Here is a 13,865-nt window from a genome sequence, read left to right on the forward strand (position 1 = left end):
ATTGCATTTGTATACCGCCCCATAGCCGAAGCTCTCTGGGTGGTTTACAACAATTCAAAACATTAAAAACAAATATACAAATTTAAAAACACATTTCTTAAAAAACACATGCTAAAATGCTTGGGAGAAGAGGAAAGTCGTGACCTGGCGCCAAAAAGATAACAGTGTTGGCGCCAGGCGCACCTCGTCAGGAAGATCATTCCATTTTAATTAAAATTAATGAAGCATGTGGGGAAAACCAGTATGATTCCATTTTCACAAGTCCTGGCTTCTGCCAAAGAATCCTGGGAACTGTAGTTTGTTAAGGGCGCTGAGAATGTTAGGAGATTCCTAATTCCCCTCACGGAGCTGCAGTTCCCAGAGTGGTTTAACTATCAATCCGTCTTCCCAGGGAATTCTGAGAATGGTAGATGGGGGAGTCTCCTAACAACTCTCAGAGACAGTAGAGTAGTGGCTAATTCAGAAGTGCAGAGTCCCTTCATGTTAGTCACAGCCACTGTCCCTCACCCCCCCTTTTTTTACTGCGGGGTTGAGAATGAGATCTTTATTCATGCCTTTTCTGACAACAACAGACACTCCTAGAAGCCGGTAAGCATGAAAGAGTGTGTTAGCTACTGAGGAGAGTCTTTGCAGTGGCTGACTCACCTCCTTTCACTCTGGCTGGCTCCAATCAGCAGGAAAGGACAAGGAAGCATGCTAGAAGACTCTTCTCAGTGTCTAACACACTCCCCGTTCAAGCTGATTGGCTCATAGCATGCTGGAGATATAGGGACCCTGCTCCTAAAAAAGTAAAGGATCTAAGACCCCCCACGACCGTGGACAATTTCACTTCTGCTCAGAGATATAAATGCAATGGAACATGATGGCTGGGGCTGATGGGAGTTGTAGTCCAAATCATCTAGAGGGCACCAGGTCATCATCATGAGCCGTCCACTCCTATCCCTCCTCAAAGCAGACCCATTGAAAACAATGGGCATTACTAACTTAAAGAGCCATGAATATTAATGGCTCTACTGTGAATAGAACTTGGCTGGATGAAATCCTGTGGGTGGTATTCAGTGCTGGTCCTGCTTGGAGGAGGGACGCTGAAATGAATGAACCTAAGTTAGTCATGTCTGTTACCACCAGTGGGCCTACTCTGAATAGGATTAGCATTGAATACCTCCCAGTGCTGGTGGCTCCATGTCAGTGGGGCAGGAGAATCCACTCTGGGTTTTGAAAGTTCAGGCTAAAACCTGGAGTGGATTCGACTGCCCCACTGACATGGCACCATCGGCCGCCACTGACCCACTGTGTCTTGAAAGGACTATGTCTAATCAATTTAAGGCATTCTTAAAAATCTGTCTGGTTTGTTGGAAACCACTCTGTGGCTTCCACAAAGGGTGATATCTAAACCGCTAAAACAGATTTTGAGAACCTTGGAATGAAGAACCTGTCGTCTTGTGGTTGTCGCTGATCCTCATCAACTTCTTTGGTGAAAATGAAGTATAGCGGAAGAGGTCAGTCATATATCCCACAAATCCTAAACCATGTTAATCTGTTGCAGCAAATGCAAAGGATTGTATCCAGCCTAGTTCCACTTGGAGCAGACTTGCTGAAATTAGTAGACCTAAGTAAGCCATCTCTGTTATTGTCAATGGGTCTACTCTGAGTAGGACTAACCTAGAGAGAGCTTTTCCGGTCTGGTACATTTTTTTGCAGGTGTGTTCTGTGACATGTCATTGATGTGGTGGGTTCATACTGGATTGTCCACACATCATTCCTCTTTGTTAGTTGTTCTGCGATGTTTCCCCAATGTTATTGCCTTGTTGGCATCTAGAGGGGAACTCTTGCGCACAGACCAAAGCAGGGCAAACAAAATTAACTGGAAGATTTAAGATATTAAAAAGGTACAGAGTTTCAGCAGGAAGGTGCAGGGTTGGGAGCAAAGCAGTATGTCTGCCCCAAAACATTTGAAGGCACAAACGGTGTTGAAAACAGGACTGCGTATAACTCTCCTGATGGCATCATGAGCACAAATATTCATGCATGCTCAATGAAAAGGATACCTGAAGGATGGCCTGAGCCGTTATATCCTGGCTCTATCAGTGAAATCATCCATTAGCTGTCCCCTGTGTTACAGGAGTCCGACTGGTCTCCACCAGAAGTAGGGTGTTCAGCATCGCTGGTCCTGTGCTGTGGAATGTGCTTCCAGCAGAGATTCTGTGGCAACCCTGTTTGCTTCTGACTTTCAGGCATATCTTGAAGACTTTTTCTTTTTTAAAAAGCCTTTGCAGCAGTTTCATTTTTATTTCTCATTTGCCGTTCAACTTACTGATTATCTAAATTTTTATTTTGAAAAAAGGGGTTTGATGTTTTTAGCATTGCACACTGCGCTTCTGTTGTATGACATGGAGGTATAGAAATACATTGATTAATCGGTCCATCCATCTGGAGGGCCCCAGAGCATTGTGGTACCTTACAGGCTAGCTACCAGAACTGGCGCCAGGTACGACTGGGCCCTTGGGCACCAGCCTGCCTTGGGCCAGCGACACTGTAGTCCAACACCCCCCCATACAGGTGGTGCGGGGCTAATAAGCCTGTGTGCGCCCCCCACCTACCTCTCCTGTCAGTATGAATGACGTGCGTGCATAGCACACATGCCCGCCATCAACCAAGATGGCAGTGGGGGCTTCAGCCCCTTAGGGAAGCCCCTGCTGCCATCTTGGGTGATGGCAGGCATGTGCGCACAGCACGCACGGCATCCACATTGACAGGAGAGGTAGGTGGGGTGTGCGCAGGGTCTTATTGAATCTCCCTCTCCGTGATCCACAGCAGGGTTGGGTTGCTGCCACGGATCACAGGACGGGAGCACCATCCTCCCACTCTTAGGAGGAGCCCTTCAGGGGCCCCTGGCCAGGGCCCAACCTAGCCACCCTCTGGTGCCAGCCCTGCTAGCCACAACCAACCTGTTAGCCTTAAAGTTGTCAGAAGGCATGAACTGCCTGATGCCCTAATGCTTTGCTCTCAGCTCCTGGCAAGCAAGAGAAGGGAGGGAAGGAGGGAGAGGGTTGTTGGGGAGACCCTCTTCATCCCACAGTCTGACTCACCTTTTCATATTCTAATGGTTCCCCCTCCTCCTTGGCTTGATTTGCGAGCTCTCTCCGAGACTCCTGCTGGGAAATCTCTCCATCAGAGCCACATGCCATCCCTCTGTAAATTACACCAAGATATAATGAAGGAGAAGAAATCAGCAACTTGGTGACGGGGACTCCCCGGGGGACCTTAATTCAAATGTTTGTGGAGCTGCGCTGGTGGGGGGCGTCGGGGGAAGCTTGGGGAGGGCCTCCTTGCGCAGGTGCTCAGCAGGGGGGGAAAGCAAGGGGCAGGAGGCAGGCTTGTGGGTGTGTGTGGAGAAATTGCAGCTCTGTGAGAGCCCCTGAATTATACCTTTTGGGACTCGCCCCCTCCCCACAACCAACCTCTTGAATCTGGGCATCTGGCAGGTGTGGGTTGGATTTGTAATGTTACTGTTATATCATCATCAGGTTGTATCCAACTAAGCTAGAGTTGACCCACTGAGATTAACGGACGTGCCCATCAGTTTCAATGGGTCTAGTCTGAATAGGATTAACATTGGATGATTGGTTATTGTAGTAGTCATTTATTTATGGCCCACTCTTCATTGAACATTTCAATCCCAGTTCAGGGCTGTGATCCTAAACCCACTGAGCTGAGAATAAGCGCCACTGAATTCAGTAAGACTTACTTGTGTGCAGACATGGTTAGGGTTGTGCTGGAAGGTTCTAGAGGTTTTTGGGCAGCTCGTTGCCGTGATGCTTTCAGACATTGCCATGCTGACTCCCAATAACCACTCTGGGACCTTCTGCATGGCAAATAGATGCTCTGCCACTGCGCTACGGCTATGGTGACGTTGTTAGATGCACCTCTGTGCCAAACCTTTCAAATTTTCACTTTCCAAGGCAATATGCGAACCGAAACATAGCCATTCTTCTACAATGCGGACATATCCAAATTTTGCAATGCAGTCCTCCAACCAAAGAATGCTTGCAAAAATGCATCTTTTAGGGGAAAGTGTGCATAAAAATGCACATATTCATGAAAATAAGATATAAAAATGCACCCCATTTGGAGAAACTGCATGCGATAATGTATAGGTCAGTCAAAACTGCCTACAAAAATGTGTTTCGAAGGAGAAATCAGCCAAGGCTAAAGAATTTTCATGAGGACTTTTTTTTAAAATCACAAACTGCTGCTGAAATGTGGGGGAAACTGAATATTCGATCGGAAAAAGGAGAAATGCAGAGAACTGAGATGGACATGTCCTTCTGTCCCTAGGAGGGAGTTCCACAAATGAGGGCCCATTCCCGACATTCTTGAGGGCAAAGGGGGACCCCTTGGCCAATCTTAACACCCAGGTTTAGGTGCAGGTAAGCATGGGAGAGAAATTTGGTTCAGTTCGCATTCTGATTCTAAGTAATTCGCACGCTACAAAACAATACGCAGACAGAAAGAGAGCCATTCTTTGAAATGTGCAGTTCTCTGACCAAATATTATGTACAGAAATGTGTATATTAGTGGAAAGTATGCATAGCAGTGCCTGCATTGGTTAAAATAACATGCAAAGATGCATTATGGGAGGGGGAAATGGCTTGCAAAATGGCTTGCAGAAATGTGCATATCTCATTCTTAAAACTGGCAAACTGATGGGGAAATGCAGGGAAGTGAATTTAGGCTTGGCGGAATGAGAAACCGAAATGGTCAGATTCATGTTTGGGTGAGTTACTCAGATTTTCTGGCCTATGCTATTTCAGACTTCAGTGTATGTATGTAGGTAAATCTGTTCAGTGGAAACCAGTGGCTTAGTGCAGCCTGTTCCTTGATAGGCTAGCTTACTGCATGAAAGGGCTTTTCAAAAGAAATGTGGGAGGATATTCAAAAACATGATGCCTTCATGTGCAGTCTGGTGGCTATTAGCAATCCCCCAAAGTCTTAGAAACTTCTGTTCTCTCTAACACGAAAGCTGATATTACTGGGCTGCTGAATTTTGACTGGATCTCAAATCCTACTTGGTGGTAACATTAGACACTCCCGTCTGCCTCTGATGTAGCTGTTGCAGGCCTGTAAACACTTTCTCTTTCCCTCTCCTGACTTTATATCTGCTTTGCCTTCCACTTCCCCTTCCTTAAAATCGCACCAGGGACAGAATCCAAATGCAGCTTTGTGAAAAGAGTCGGAGCCTGGGGCTCAGCTGCCCTGCGCCTTTTTCGTGTGCAGCTGCTCATGGTCATGTTGTGTTGGGCAGAACGTGCTGTTGCCATGCCGATGGGGGCACTGTTGTGCATCTGCTGTGCACCAGCGCAAAGGGCTAGGCGTGCATTGGCAGGGGGGCAAATCCAGTGGTAGCTTTCAGCAGGCCATGGGAGCTGTTCACAGCCAGGAGGGCAGCCGGGCACGATTTCTTTGGAGATAGATTTCTAAAGGGGCCCCCAAAAGGAAGACAAAAGCGTCAAAGAAATGAGAGAAAGAGGAGAGACTATGTACACACTGTACATTTGAAGCACATTATTTACCCCCAAAGAATCCTGGGAAATGTAGCTTATCTCTCACAGTTTCCAGAGGGTTTGTGTGTGTGTGTGTGTGGCAATAACATGCTTTAAATGTATGGTGTGTACGCAGCCAGAGACGCTGTCTCCCCAAACCACAAAATATTATTCTGTTTCATTAGGACTGTACCAAAACACCTTTGTGCTCTTATAAAAACTTTCAGGAACAAATGCAATGTGATGGAAGAATCTTCACTAGAGTCAAACCGAACTCGCACCTCTTGAAATGCGTCGCAAACAGTGGTTTTTAAGGATGTTGTCAATGTAGTCGTTCAGTGGCAGAGTGCATGCGTGGAAAAGATCCCAGTTCAGTTTTCAGCATGTCCCAGGAAAGACGTCTCCCTCTGTAACTCTGGAGAGTTGTTTTTTTATGATTACACTTATATCCCACCTTTCCTCCAAGGAGCTCAAGGTCGTTTACATGGTTCTCTTCCCTCCCCATTTTATCCTCACAACAACCCTGTGAGGTAGGTCAGGCTGAGAGTCTGCGACTGGCCCAAGGTCACCCAGCAAACTAGTGGGTCTAGTGGGGATTTGAACCCTGGTCTCCCAGGTCCTAGTCCAACACTCTAACCACTACACCACACTGGCTCATCTTGCTACACGTCAGTGTGTGGTAGGGATGGGAAGATCTGTCTATTTCGGTTCTCTCCATTTCTCATTTTTCCAGTGTTCAGTTCTCTACATTTCTGCAGTGATCTGCCCATTTTTTTAAAAAAAATTCCTCATGAAAATTTTCCACCGTTTTAGTTTGAATTTCTCCAAATAAACACAATTTTTTAGGCAGTTTTGACAAAGGGACACATTTTTGCAAGCCAGTTCTCATCATTTCATGCCTTTTTGCCTGTTATTTTCACTCATGTGTTCATTTTTATGCACACTTTCCCATGATATGTGCATTTTTGTAAATGTTGTTTAGTTGGCGAACTGCATCCCAAAATTCTAATAAATGTGAATTTTGAAGGATTTCCGTTCTCATATTGTTTTGGAAATTGCAGATTTGATAAATTCTGCTTGAAAGGCGAACTGAATTGAAATTCTCAGCTATCCCTAGTGTGTGGTCAGGGCTAGCCAAAGTGGTGGCCCTCCAGAAGTTGCTGGACTGCAGTTCCCATCAGCCGCGGCTGGCATGGCTGATGATCAGGGGCGATGGGAGTTGTAATCCGACAACATCTGGAGGGCACTGTGTTGGCTGCTCCTGCTGTAGACAGTTCAGAGATAAATGGCCCAATGGTCTGACTCAGTGTAAGGCTGCTTATTTAAATCCCTTTATTTGAGAACCATGAGGACTGGAAACTTGTTTAATTTCTGGGGAAAGGCTGTCACTCAGTGTCAGAGCATCTGCTTTGCATACAGAAAGTCCCAGGTTCAATCCCTGCCCTCTCTAAGTGGGACTGGGAATATTCCCCTGCTTGAAATCCTGGAATGCCGCTGCCACTCAGGGCAGACACTATTAAGCTAGTTGGACCAATGGTCTGACTCGGTACATGGCAACTTCTCCTCCTTCATATATGCCCCTCCCACTGCATGCAGCAGCCTTGAAGCCTGACTAGGGATGTGCTGGAATTCTGCCCGATTTGGGACTGAATTTTCCATTAATTTTCTTATTCTCTATCGCTGCAGATTGGATTTTTTTATGTAACTATTTTCCACGGCTGTTTTTGAAAACAGCTTTTCTAAATAAAATCCACCTCCCAAATATTGATATTAAGAATGATCATTGTATTGATATTTCCTTTCCTTTATTGATATGAATATTAAAAAAAATTGCGAGGGGAAAAAAAGATCAGTACCAGTGGCTGGCAGACAAAGAATGAACTCGATACCAGACTGTTAGGTCGACGGAATGCGTTTGGATCCCACTGGCCAACGGATCCCATCCCTAGGCCTTACTACTACCTCTTGTTGTTGTTGTTGTTCTTCTTCTTCTTCTTCTTGATGTTATTGTTATTGATGTTATTATTATTATTAATAATAATATACTTGATAGTTGCTTCTTACCCAAAGCGACTTACAATGCATTAAAAACATAAATAAAAGTACATAATACCATAAAAGTGGCCACAGGAAGCCACAGCAGGACACTAATAACAAAATGGCATCCTCTCCATCTATCAAATGCCGGGGAGGGGGGGGAAGATAAGTCTTTACCTGGTGCTGAAAAGATGTCAGTGAAGGCACCACCCGGTGGACCTCACTGGGGAACAGCATTCCACAAATGGGGAGCCACAACTAAAACGGCCCTGTCCTCTTGTCATCATCCAGTGCACCTCTACCCTTCTTTGGATGAAGGTCATAGAATCTGATGATAGGTTTCATTTTCCACACTAAGAATCTGCTAGTTGAAAACATCTGTTGGTATGTTTCGGGGGGAACAAGCATAATTGAATCAAACCTCCTGGATGCACAGCGTCGGGTGTCTGTGGACATCTGAAGCAGCCAGAGGCAGCCCCTGAGTGGGCTCACCACATCCTCGGATGATTCAGACGATGCACCAGTTGCCTCACTGAAGGGGGAGCCCTTGGACGAGTCTCTGCAGGCCCTCGCACATCATTATCTGTCATCTAGGCAAACAAAAGCAATTGATTGGAGCTCGAGGTCACAATTCAGCTGGGCAAAAACAGCCAAGGAGGATGCAAACCAGGGCCTGCGAGGGGCGTTGTGTAGGGACACTCCTGAGCGCCAAGTAGAGAGGCTTGGAGGGCCACATTTGGCCCTGCTAGGCCTGCGGTTTGATGGGTCTGTCTGGTAGACAGAATCTTGCCCAAATCTGCTACCTGAGGTCACCTCTCCCCGCCCCCCAAACCTCTTTTTTAAACACTGGTGTTACATTGCCCACTCTGTGGTCCTCAGGTATGGAGGCAAATCTGAAGGACAAGTTTCATATTTTTGTGGAGATCACCAGCTTCATATTTCTTCAAGATCTCTTGGGTGGATTATATACTAGTAAAGATAATAAACAAAAATGTATTGTATTAGGAATGATTGCTTGCAAAAGTGTTTGCATTAGTCAAAACTGAATACAAAAATGTGCTTCTTAGGAGAAATTTTCACTAAAATGCTGGAGAATTTTCATGAGGACAAAAAAAGGATTTGCAGCCCTACCTGTGATCTATGTCTCAGAAGCAAATATCTATATTTACCTATTTGGTTATTGTGAAATCAACACCAGGAATGAAGGAGGAATTTGTTCAATCCACTTTTCATAGCAAACTGAAGTTCCTGAACTCGGCCCTGGGTCAGAATGCAACTGTCAGTCAGATTACATCACTGGAACAGCTAATCAGCATTCCTTTGGCCACTGAGCATGCTCAGTTGGCTCCAAGCTGTTTTGCGGGTCTGTCCCTTATTTCTTTCCCCCTAAAGCAGTTTTTGCACTCCTGCAAGCCATGGGGTCCTGCCCATAAGCCATTAGGCATGTGGGAGAAATTTGATTTAGATGGCGCTTAAAGCCGAATGTATCAAATGCCCACTTTCTGAAACAATGTGAGAGCTGAAAGATAGCCATCCTTTGACATTTGTCCTTATCTGAATTTTGCAATGCAATTCTGCAGCTGAGCAATGTTTACAAAAATGCAAATATTAGGAGAAAGCATGCACAAAAGGAATATATTGGCAAAAATAACATACAAAAAGTGCATTATATTAGCAGAAATTGCTTGCAAACATGTGTATGTTAGTTAAAACTGCGTACAAAAATGTGTGTGTGAGGAGAAATTTGCACTAAAATGCTGGAGAATTTTCATGAGGATTTTTGTTTTTTAAAAATAGATTGCTGCAGAAATGTGAAGAACCCAATCTGAGATTAGAAAAATGAGCAATGGAAAGACCGAAAATGAACAGATCCTTCCAATTGCACTTGCAGCCCAAAGCCTGAAAATAGAAGGAATGGCATCTGGGGGCTGGATTCAAATCTTGCACTCTTCTTACGATGCCCTCTAGCTTCAAAAAGAAAAGTAACCCCTGCCAACACACACAGACATGCTTACTCGTGCGCACACTAACCTGGGCACCTCTCCCCTGACTGTATATGCAGATGGGGGGGGAAAGGCTTGGGTTGTATATCTGTCTACAGGCTCTGCAGTGCTGTGGCTGTTTGCGAGAATGAAAAACAGATTCAGTGGAGCAGAGGGCGGGGGGAGAGCGAGCAAGCAAGAGAATGACAGACTGTAATCCCCCTTGAGTGCCTAGTCTCATGAATATTAATAAGGTGGTAATTAAAATGCAGGGACACAGCAAGACTGATGCAAGCGCTGCTTTCAGAGCGTTGGGAATGGGGTGGGCTGCGAGGGGGGCGGTGGTTGTAGAGCACAGCTTTCCAGGCTGGGCTTTTTTAAAAAAATTATTCTCTTCTCTCATGAAGAGAAGAAGAAAAAGAAAACAGAGCCTTCAATTTCCATCAGTTTGGAACGGGGGGGGGCGCAATTCTGCTCTCTCTCCTACTCTCTCCGCCCAACCAAATTTTTTTGACACAACATCTCTTTAATTGCTGATTTCCCCTTCTGGTCACCTGCGACCCAGCCATAAATCGGGAGGTAACACACACACACACATATTGGTGCGTGGCTGTGGTGCAGCGTGGCTCTGTGTCAGGGACAAGAGTTGTGCTCTCCACTGCGATTCACTGGCTTCGCCTTCTCAGCCTTGGCTGGGGAAAGGAGGGAAGACCAGCTCTGCTGGGAGAGCGAGGGCCGGTTCCCCTTCTCTGCTGCTGCCCCCATTAGCCCCTCCTCCCTCCTAAATCCAGTAGAAAAGCTCATCATTTATCCAAATGGTGGTTGCGACGGAATGTTCCGCGCAATCAAATAAGCGGGCGGCGTCTCTGCTTGAATATTGCACAGAATGACGCTGAGCTGCGGCTGCACCAGGAACATATAAACTCCAGCTCAATAAGGCAGCAACAGCAACAACAACAAGAACAACAATGGCAACAACAACAACAACGCTTGTTATCCGGAGGTCTCCAAACACCTTGCAATATAATTAAAAACAAAAATAAATATCTAGTTCCATACAACAAAAGAATAAAACCACCCCCACCCCCACGCAGCCACATAACATTTTGGCAACATGCTAAAACAAGCAACTTCATCTCACTCTAACAAATGCCAGGGGAAAAAGGTAAGTCTTTACCTGGTGCCAAAAAGATGTCAATGAAGGCACCAGGCGGACCTCATTGGGGAGTGTATTCCACAGATGGGGAGCCACCACTGAGAAGGCCCTCTTACTATTACATTTATATCCACCTTTCCACCAAGGAGCTCAAGGTGGCATACAAACCTGATTCTCCCCCTCTCAATGTTATTCTCACAACAGCCCCGTGAGGTAGGTTAGGCTGAGGGAGACTATGACTGGCCTCGAGGTCATCCAGTGAGCTTCATGGCTGAGTGGGGATTTGAACCCTGGTCTCCCAGGCTCCAGTCTGACTCTCTAACCACTGCACCAAACTGGCTCTCTGGCGTCTTATTCTTTTTATATTACGACTTATTCTTATCAGAGCCATCGTGGTGCAGTGATCAGAGCAGGGGTGGGCAATCTGGTGCCCCAGATGTCACTGGACTCCAACTTCCATCAGCCCCACAGCTGGCATAGCCAACGGTGAGGGATGCTGGGAGTTGGAGTCCAGCAATATCAGAAAGGCACCATGTCGACTACCTCCAGGATAGAGGGTTCAAAGTTTGCCCCATGGCAGCAGCTTCTGCAATGACAGCCCTTCAGATTGGGACCTGAACCAGGGAAAACTTCTCCAGCTTGGATTTTAACCGAAGCCATAGAAGAATTTGGAAGCTTCTGATGCAGGGGCGGCTAATGTGGTGCCTTCCAGATGGTGTGGGCTACAATTAGCGAATCTGTCAATTTTGGTTTCTATCAATTTCTCATTTTCCTACTCTTAAGTTCAATTCTCCACATCGTGATTTTTTTAAAAAAAAGTCCTCATCAAAATTCATCAGTGTTTTAGTGCAGATTTCTTTCAATAATCACATTTTTGTATGTAATTTTGCCTAATATGCACATTTTTGCAAAGCGGTTTCCCCCAATGAAAGGCATCTTTTAATGTTGTTTCACTCATGTGTGCATTTGTATGCACATTTTATTCCAGTACATGCATTTCTGTGTGCATAACTTGGCTGGAAAACTGCACTGTAAAATCTGAAGATGTGAAAGTTTGAAGGCCGGCTGCATTCTGGTTCGCATAGCGTTTGGAAAAGTGTGGGTCAGCTAGGTTCCCCTTTCAGTGTGAACTGAATCAACTTTCCCCTTTGTCCCTTGTGTAACCAGATCTCCTGGGAACCACATTTCAAGGCACTAATATGACTAGGACAGAGCTTGGAAAAGTTACCTTTTTGAATTACAACTCCCATCAGCCCAATCCAGTGTCCATGCTGGCTGGGGCTGTTGAGAGTTGTAGTTCAAAAAAGTAACGTTTCCAAGCTCTGGTAGGATACCTAAAATTCACCCCTTGCACTGCCACATTGATTTGCTTAACCAAAAGCACCTTCAGGGGTATCACAAGGGTCTGCATAACTGCAAAATGATTTACTAGGGATCGTTCCTGTCACTTCCTGTCCACGCTAAGTCATTGGCCCTGTTTTTTCTCTTTGTGTGGCTTGGAGGGGGGAAACTTTATCTGAAGTTTAATTAGTATGAGTTAGTGCTGTGCTTAAATCTGTCCTCCAATTTCACAAAAGTTTTTCTCCTCTGAGAAAGAGGCTTTTTAAATTTATTTTCGTCCTTTGTTCTTGGGGCTTTTGAGAATTTCTGTCGAATTTCTGTGGGCACAGGGTTTTGAGATTATTTCATCGTTGTGAGGGGTGGGTGTGTTTTTCTTTCGAGTAAACATTTCTCCAGCATTGTGAAGCCTCCCCGGATGCCCACACTTCCTCATCTGGGGAAAAAAAAAGTGCTATGATAGGAGTAGTATCTCATGTGCTTTTTTCTCTCTGGGCTTTGATTGAAGGGCAGAAGGTCGGGGGAGACTGTAACAGTGGAGACTATTGGTGAGATGATTTGTAGTTGGAAAGGAAGGACCCCCACAAACAGCCCTCAGCAGGGCCGGCTCCAGAGGGTGGCCAGGTTGGACCCTGGCCAAGGGCCTCTGAGGCCTTCCCTCCTTAGGGTGGGCAGGTAGAGCTCCCATTCCATAATCCCAGTCAACTCCCAACCCTGCTGCAGATTGCAGAGAGGGAGCTCCCAGGCACACCCCCATACAGATCGTGCAGGCATCAATCAGCCTGCATGCACACCTCTCTCTCCCATTCCTGTGACTGCTGTGCGTGCATACCTGCCATCTACCAAGACGGTGCTGGAGGTAGCACACTGCCCATGTGTGCCATCAACCAAGATGGTGGCAGGGGCATCAACCCCTTAAGGAAGCCCCCGCTGCCATCTTGTTTGATAGTAGGTATGCACACACACAGCATTCACGTGAGGCGACGGGAGAGGTAGCCATAGACCCAGGAAGGCTGGCGCCCAAGGGCCCAGTTGTGCCTGGTGCTGGCCCTGCCCCTCGGCCACCTCAAAAGTAAAGCTAGCATGAGAAGAACCTTGTACCCCACCCATAAGAATTCAACCAATAAACGTGTTGGGTTAAGACAAGAGGGGAGGAATTGAGGCAATAATTTTAAGAAATTGTATAGATATGAGAATTCCCAATCCTATGGAGGTCTCCTTAGAAGTAAAGCCCTGAAATGATCATACAGAGGATTTTTTTTTTAAGTACAACAGACCAATAGAACTAGTGTTCTGGAAAGCAAGTGAAAGTAATTACTTTCTGACTTTACTTTGTCTGTCCATGTGCACCACTGGCATGCGGAAGGTGACCTAGAAGAGAATGTGGCCCTTAGGCTGAAAATAGCCCCCCTCCGCCAGTTTCAGGGTTTAAAAGTCAATATGTTGTATTTTAAATAGTTGTAACTGCCACCCCCCCCGGACCTTAGGGTGAAGCGCAGCATAATAATATAAAAATAATTATTACCCACCCTTCACCCAAAGGTCCCAGGGCAGTTTATTATTATTATTATTATTATTATTATTATTATTATTATTATTATTATTATTATTATTATTATTATTATTATTATTATTATTGATGTCTTTTAAATTGTTGTAACCCCCAGGACCTTAGGGTGAAGGATGGGTAACAAATTATAATAGTAATAATAAGTATTTGAAGGTGAGCCTGGAAACTGACTGGGTAACTAGTGCAAGGAAGTTATGTGAGCAGCAGGCCAACCTCCTGTCTCCTACCAGCATCCCGGA

General features: G+C 45.6%; 1 protein-coding gene and 1 long non-coding RNA gene across 2 annotated transcripts in view; one reads left to right on the forward strand and one right to left on the reverse strand.

Moving 5' to 3' along the window:
* Positions 1 to 13,865, forward strand: part of NTMT1 (N-terminal Xaa-Pro-Lys N-methyltransferase 1) — a 217,742-nt gene that overhangs the window by 124,428 nt on the left and 79,449 nt on the right. The gene's annotated exons all lie outside the window — the stretch shown is intronic.
* Positions 82 to 9,701, reverse strand: LOC133373976 (uncharacterized). The gene is made up of 4 exons (XR_009759790.1): positions 9,612 to 9,701; positions 7,758 to 8,170; positions 3,090 to 3,192; positions 82 to 2,321 (listed from the first exon to the last, which is right to left on the reverse strand). It is a non-coding gene; the product is annotated as an uncharacterized LOC133373976 (long non-coding RNA).

The sequence above is a fragment of the Rhineura floridana genome, chromosome 20 (assembly GCF_030035675.1).
Source record: "Rhineura floridana isolate rRhiFlo1 chromosome 20, rRhiFlo1.hap2, whole genome shotgun sequence".
NCBI classification, from domain to species: Eukaryota; Metazoa; Chordata; class Lepidosauria; order Squamata; family Rhineuridae; genus Rhineura; species Rhineura floridana.